The sequence below is a fragment of the Sminthopsis crassicaudata genome, chromosome 4, assembly GCF_048593235.1.
Source record: "Sminthopsis crassicaudata isolate SCR6 chromosome 4, ASM4859323v1, whole genome shotgun sequence".
NCBI lineage: Eukaryota > Metazoa > Chordata > Mammalia > Dasyuromorphia > Dasyuridae > Sminthopsis > Sminthopsis crassicaudata.
In genome coordinates this window covers 360,523,734-360,532,030 of record NC_133620.1, presented here as the reverse complement: position 1 = coordinate 360,532,030, position 8,297 = coordinate 360,523,734, and positions in this window count along the sequence as shown.

Sequence of the window (8,297 nt, the reverse complement as noted above, 5' to 3'; positions counted from 1 at the left end):
GGAATAGTTGGACCAATTCATAGCTCAACTACCAACACATTAATGTGTTTGGCCTCAAAACAGCCTTTCCAACATTAATCAACTTAATCTTTTGTTTTTTTATATATTTTCTAATTTAGGAAATATCAGTATTTGCTGATTACTAATAGCATATCTCCAGATAATAGGGCTTAATAGCCCTATATTGATGCTATCAGTCTGTCTGATGAAGTTGGCAAAGCTTCAAGTGTCAACTCAAATGTAAATAATTACTATTCTCAAATGACCTAAATTTTACCCAGCTTTTGAGGGAAATAAAAAAGAAATAAAAGCATAAATAAAGCATGGATTCTGATGAGAGATTCAGTAAGACCCAATGAATGAAAATGTCATAGAGACTTTCTGACCTTTTCTGAATTTTCATTTTATCCAAGATTTCTAGTTGCTATAATGATAAGCACTGAGTAATCAATTATTCTTAAATGAATGAATATGTGTATATATACACATATGTAGAAAGAGAGGGTGCATAATATATATGTATACATTTCACATACACACACACATATATATGTGGATATACCCATTATGTATATTTATATACTTATATATTATTTATATATATATGTATATATGTATATATATATATATATATATATTTATAAAATCAAGCAGAATAAACATCCAAAGAAAAAAGGTTATGTAAAAATTGAACAATGATCTGCTCACCATTTGTTCATGTGGAAACAATGTATTAATAAAATTCTTACAATGAACTTTCTCTTTCACTATTAAAATAGTTCTTAAAATCTTCTCTCCTATAGCAAGATTTTCTGGATTGATCAGTGCAATTCAACAAGCATAACTTTAGCTGACTGAATGGACCTACTGAGTGCATGATTATTCACTGGGTCTAAGGAGTAATGCTGCATTTTTATGAAACAGTTCTTGTTCTCATGGAATTTGTTGTTTGGTAGAATAATGTGCTATACAGAGATGATTATAATGAAAAATAATGCATAAGTACCTTGGAGAGGAACAAAAAAAATGTAGGTAAATATAATAGAGGAAGATTATTAACAAGTTTAAGGGAAGGGTTCAGGAAAGACTTCATGGAGGATGTATATAAGAGAAAAAATCTTCTCTTCCCTTGTCTAAACTGTTTATGGCTACTTTCTTTATTTTCCTGCAGTAATATATTTTTCTGTATCCACATCCCTTTAGAAGTGCATTTACATCCTATTTCTACCAAACATTTCAAGTTAATGGTTTTATTTCAGTATCATTTTTTTTGCTTAAAAAGTTTTTTTTTTAATATTTTGTTTTTGGATCAGTTTTAACAATGTCCTACCCCCTTCATTGAGCTCCATTCTCATAATAAGGAAATTGAGCAAAAATAGCCGATATTATTACTATATCTGACAGGCTGATATAACACAGATGTTTCATTATCTCTATTCTGCAACTTACTAGCTGTGTGATTTGAAACTTATAATATCATCTCTCTCAACTTCAGTCTTATAATTTGTAAAAAGAGTTTTTGGGATTGTAGGGACTCTGAAGTCCCTTCCAATTTTTGGAGCTGTGTTTTTTTTTTTTTTTTTTTTTTTTTTTTTCCCTAGGATTGATTGGTCATTGACATTCTTTATTTACCTTGTCTTGGTCACTGCATGTATTACTTCATTGATTTTGTTTATTCACCACTCATTCATTCAAATCATTATTTTTCACTGAATTTTTTTATATTTCATTTCTTTTGACTGTGCAGTGATGTTCTACCCAATTCACAAAACAATTTGTTCAGTCATTCCCCAATCAATGAATGCTCCCTCTTCCACTTTCAGTTTCTGCTACCATAAAAAAAATGCTCTTATGAATTTTTGTTAGATATTGGATTTGTTTGGGGGGCAGCTAAGTGGCGCAGTGGATAGAGCACCAGCCTTGAATTCTGGAGGACGTGAGTTCAAATCTGGTCTCAGACACTTAACACTTCCCTAGCTGCGTGAGCCTGGGCAAGTCACTTAACCCCAGCCTCAGGGGGGAAAAATATTGGATTTGTTTGGTAGGTATGGTAATTCCAGAATTAAAAGAAAACATTTACAATATAGTTACTTTTCTTGCATAAATTCAAATAATTTTCAGAATCAACTGGACCAATTCAAAATTTTACCAATAGTATCTTAATATGCTACTTTTCTCATTTACCCTCCAGCACAGAATTTAACTATTCAACTTTGTCAGTTTTCTGGATGTGGGGTAGTATAGTTCCAGATAATGGTATTTAATAGCCTTATATTGATGCTGTCAGTTTGTCGGATGATATTGTCAAAGTGTCAAGTGTCAACTCAAATATAAATAATTACCATTCCCAAATGACCTAAATTTTTATAATTGTTTTAATTTGTGCTTATCTTACTATAAGTGATTTATAGCAGCAAAATTATGACTATTCTCTTTTAGTAATAGCAAAGAATTGGAAGTTGAGGGGATATTCACCAATTGGGCAATATATGAAGAAGTTATATGTGATTGTGATGGAAACTATTGTGCCTTAAAAAATAATGAGCAGGATGCTCTCAGAACAACTTGGAAAGACTCACATGAATTGATGGTAGATGAAATGAGCAGAACCAGGAGAAAATTGTTAACAGAAAAGCAATTTTACATGATGACCAATTGTGAATGACTTAACTATTCTTAACTATAAAATAATCCAAGACATTCCTTTTTTAAAATTAATGCATAGGTATTTTTTTTAAGAACATTATCCCTTGTACTCCCTTCTGTTCCGAATTTTTCCCCTCCTTCTCTCCACCCCCTCCTCTAGATGTCAGGCATTCCCATACATATTAAATATCTTATAGTTTATCCTAGGTACAATATATATATGTGCAGAACCAAATTTTGTTGTTGTTGTTGTTGTTGCAAAGGAAGGATTGTATTCGGAAAGTAAAAATAATCTGGGAAGAAAAAAGAATGCTCACAGTTTACATTCATTTCCCAGTGTTCCTATTCTGGATGTAGCTAATTTTGTCCATCATTGATCAATTGGAATTGGATTAGCTCTTCTCTATGTTGAAGATATACACTTCCATCAGAATACATCCTCATACAGTATCATTGTTGAAGTGTATAATGATCTCCTGGTTCTGCTCATTTCACTCAGCATCAATTAATGCAAGTCTCTCCAAGCCTCTCTGTATTCCGTCTGTTGGTCATTTCTTATAGAACAATAATATTCCATAACATTCATATACCATAATTTACCCAACCATTCTCCAATTGAGGGACATCCATTCATTTTCCAGTTTCTAGCCACTACAAAAGGGCTACTATAAACACTTTGGCACATACAGGTCCCTTTCCCTTCTTATTTCCTTGGGATATAAGCCCAGTAGTAGTATGGCTGGGTCAAAGGGTATGCACAGTTTGATAACTTTTTGGGTATAATTCCAGATTGCTTTCCAGAATGGTTGGATTCTTTCACAACTCCACCAACAATGTATCAGTGTCCCAGTTTTCCCACATCCCCTCCAACATTCATCATTATTTGTTCCTGTCATCTTAGCCAATCTGACAGGTGTGTAGTGGTATCTCAGAGTTGGCTTAATTTGCATTTCTATGATCAGTAGTGATTTGGAACACTCTTTCATATGAGTGGAAATAGTTTCAATTTCATCATCTGAAAATTGTCTTGTCATATCCTTTGACCATTTATCAATTGGAGAATGGCTTAATTTCTTATAAATTAAAGTCAATTCTCGGTATATTTTGGAGATGAAGGCTTTATCAGAACCTTTAACTGTAAAAATGTTTCCCCAATTTGTTAATTCCCTTCTAATCTTGTTTGCATTAGTTTTGTTAGTACAAAAGCTTTTTAATTTGATGTAATCAAAATTTTCTATTTTGTGATCAATAATGATCTCTAGTTCTCCTTTGGAAACAAATTCCTTCCTCCTCCACAAGTCTGAGAGGTAAACTATCCTATGTTCCTCTAATTTATTTATGATCTCGCTCTTTATGCCTAAATCTTGGACCCATTTTCATCTTATCTTAGTATGTGGTGTTAAATGTGGGTCCATGCCTAGTTTCTGCCTTACTAAATTCCAGTTTTCCCAGCAGTTTTTGTCAAATAATGAATTCTTATCCCAAAAGTTGGGATCTTTGGTTTTGTCAAACACTAGATTGCTATTTTTATTCACTATCTTGCCCTGTGAACCTAATCTATTCCACTGATTAACTAGTCTGTTTCTTAGCCAATACCAAATGGTTTTGGTGACTGTTGCTTTATAATATAGTTCTAGATCAGGTACAGCTAGACCACCTTCATTTTTTTTTTAATTTTTTATTTTATTTTATAATTATAACATTTTTTGACAGTACATATGCATGGGTAATTTTTTACAACATTATCCCTTGCACTTACTTCTATTCAGATTTTTTCCCTTCCTCCCCCAACCCCCTCCCCCAGATGGCAAGCAGTCTTATATATGTTAAATATATTACAGTATAATTTAGATACAATATATGTGTGTAGAACCGAATTTTTTGTTGCACAGGAAGAATTGGATTCAGAAGGTAAAAATAACAGTTTACATTCATTTCCCAGTGTTCCTTTTCTGGATGTAGCTGGTTCTGTCCATCATTAATCAATTGGAATTGGATTAGCTCTTCTCTATGTTGAAGAAATCCACTTCCATCAGCATACATCCTCGTACAGTATCATTGTTGAAGTGTATAATGATCTTCTGGTTCTGCTCGTTTCACTCAGCATCAGTTGATGTAAGTCTCTCCAAGCCTCTCTGTATTTCTCCTGTTGGTCATTTCTTATAGAACAATAATATTCCATAACATTCATATACCATAGTTTACCCAACCATTCTCCAATTGATGGACATCCATTCATCTTCCAGCTTCTAGCCACTATGAAAAGGGCTGCCACAAACATTTTGGCACATACAGGACCCTTTCCCTTCTCTAGTAGTTCCTTGGGGTATAAGCCCAGTAGTAGTATGGCTGGGTCAAAGGGTATGCACATTTTGATAACTTTCTGGGCATAATTCCAGATTGCTCTCCAGAATGGTTGGATTCTTTCACAACTCCACCAACAATGCATCAGTGTCCCAGTTTTGACCACCTTCATTTAATTTTTTTTTCATTACTTCCCTTGAAATTCTCGACCTTTTGTTCTTCTATATGAATTCTGTTGTTAATTTTTTCTAGGTCATTAAAATAGTTTCTTGAGAGTCTGATTGGCATAGCACTAAATAAATAGATTAGTTTAGGGAGTATTGTCATCTTAATTATATTCCCTTAGCCTATCCAAGAGCACTGAATGTCTTTCCAATTATTTAATCTGACTTTATTTTTGTGGCAAGTGTTTTGTAATTTTACTCATATAATTCCTGACTTTCCTTTGGTAGATAGATTCCCAAATATTTTATACTATCAATAGTTATTTTGAATGGAATTTCTCTTTGTATCTCTTGCTGTTGGATTGTGTTGGTAATGTATAAAAATGCTGAGGATTTATGTGGATTTATTTTGTATCCTGCAACTTTGCTAAAATTCTGAATTATTTCTAATAGCTTTTTAGCAGAGTCTTTGGGGTTCTCTAAGTATACTATTATGTCATCTGCAAAGAGTGATAGTTTGATTTCCTCATTTCCTGCTGTAATTCCTTGAATCTCTTTCTCGGCTCTTATTGCCGAGGCTAGCATTTCTAGTACTATATTGAATAGTAATGGTGATAGTGGGCAACCTTGTTTCACTCCTGATCTTACAGGGAAAGGCTCTAGTTTATCGCTATTACATATGATGTTTACTGAAGGTTTTAAATATATGCTCCTGATTATTCTAAGGAATAGTCCATTTATTCCTATACTCTCAAGAGTTTTTAGTAGGAATGGATGTTGGATTTTATCAAATGCTTTTTCTGCATCTTTTGAAATGATCATATGGTTTTTATTAATTTGATTATTAATATGGTCAATTATACTAATAGTTTTCCTAATATTAAACCAGCCCTGCATTCCTGGTATGAATCCTACTTGATCATAGTGTATTATCCTGGAGATGATTTTCTGAAGTCTTTTGGCTAATATCTTATTTAAGATTTTAGCATCTATATTCATTAAGGAAATTGGTCTATAATTTTCTTTCTCAGTTTTCGATTGACCTGGTTTAGGTATCAGTACCATGTCTGTGTCATAAAAGGAATTTGGCAGGACTCCCTCAATCCCTATTTATTCAAATAGTTTATATAGCATTGGAGTTAGTTGTTCTTTAAATATTTGGTAGAATTCACATGTGAATCCATCTGGTCCTGGGGATTTTTTCTTGGGGAGTTGGTTAATAGCTTCTTCTATTTCTTTTTGTGAAATGGCACTATTTAGACTAGTTACTTCTTCCTCTGTTAATCTGGGCAAGCTATATTTTTGAAGATATTCTTCCATTTCATTTAAGTTATCGAATTTATTGGCATAAAGTTGAGCAAAGTAGCTCCTAACTATTGTTTTAATTTCCTCTTCTTTAGTGGTGAGTTCTCCCTTTTCATTTTCAAGAGTAACAATTTGCTTTTTCTCTTTCCTTTTTTTAATCAGGTTTACTAAGGGTTTGTTTATTTTGTTGGTTTTTTCATTGAACCAATTCTTAGTTTTCTTAATTATTTAATTCAATAGTTTTTTTTTTACTTTCAATTTTATTAATCTCACCTTTTATTTTTAGAATTTCAAGTTTTGTGTTTGTCTGGGGGGTTTTAATTTGTTCCTTTTCTAGCAATTTTAGTTGTAAGCCCAATTTGTTTTGACCCTCTCTTTCTTGATTTTTTCCAAGTAGACCTCTAGAGATATAAAACTTCCCCTTATTCCTGCTTTGGCTGTATCCCACAAATTTTGGTATGATGTCTCATTATTGTAATTTTCTTGGGTGAAGTTTTTAATTATATCTATGATTTGCTGTTTTACCCAATCATTCTTTAGTAAAGATTATTTCATTTCCAATTATTTTTGGTCTATTTCCCCCTGGTTTTTTATTAAATGTAATTTTAATTACATTGTGGTCTGAAAAGGATGCATTTACTATTTCTGCCTTACTGCATTTGATTTTGAGATTTTTATGTCCTAGTATATGGTCAATTTTTGTATAGGTTCCATGAACTGCTAAGAAGAAAGTATACTCTTTTCTGTCTCCATTTAGCTTTCTCCAAAGATCTATCATATCAAACTTTTCTAGTATCCTCTTTGACTTCTTATTTATTCTGTGGTTTGATTTATCTAATTCTGAGAGTGCAAGGTTGAAATCTCCCAATGTTATAGTTTTGCTGTCTATTACTTTTTGCAGTTCTCTTAATCTCTCTTTTAAGAATTTAGATGCTGCACCACTGAGTCACTCCGGGTGGGGGTGGGGGTGGCCGGGTCCTGAGAGACGCTAGCTTTCCAGGGTTTTGTTCTTCTTCTAAGGTGTTTACCCCCTCTCCGCTGCTCCTGGCTTGCTGCCAAGACGGAACATCCACACTGGGGAAAAAGTCTTTTTACAGAAACGACAGAGATCTTACCCCTTTCCCCTCTGGTCTGAGCTATATAAGGTACCTGTCTCACTCTGGCTGCCTGCCCTCAATCTGCACCCAGTCTGTTTGACCCTCCCCTGAGCAAACACAGACTTCTGGTGAATTTCAAGGATGTCTTCTGTTGGTGATTATTTGTGGGTTTCTTTTCTGGTCAAGCATTAACTCCGAGGCTTGTCATGAAGTAAGTCCTGAGAGAAAACACGGAGCTCAAGCAGCTGTCTGCCTCCAAGCCGCCATCTTGGCCAGAAGTCCAAGACATTCCTAAAGGATTTATAATGAAAAATGCTGTCCATCTCCAGAGAAAGAACTGATGGAAGTTTGCATGCAGATCAAAGCATGCTTTTACTTTTAATTTATTTTTTCACAATATGACTAATATTGACATGTTTTGCATGACTGTACATGTGCAACATATCAAATTGCTTATCTTTTCAATGGGAAGGGAGAAAAGATAATTTGGAATTCAAAAATTAAAAAAAAATTTAAAAGTATTTTACATGTAATTGGAGAACAATATTAATTTAAAAAAAGAAAAATATGGCTGTTAAATATTTTTTTAATATTTTTATCCTTTTTTGAGAATTACCTGTTCATGGATCCAGTCATTCTGGAGAGCTAATTGGAACTATGCTGAGTATACCCTTTGATGCAGCAGTGTTTCTACTGGATTTATATCCCAAAGAGATCCTAAAAAAGGGAAAGGGACCTGCATGTGCAAAAATGTTTGTGGCAGCTCTTTTTGTAGTTGCAA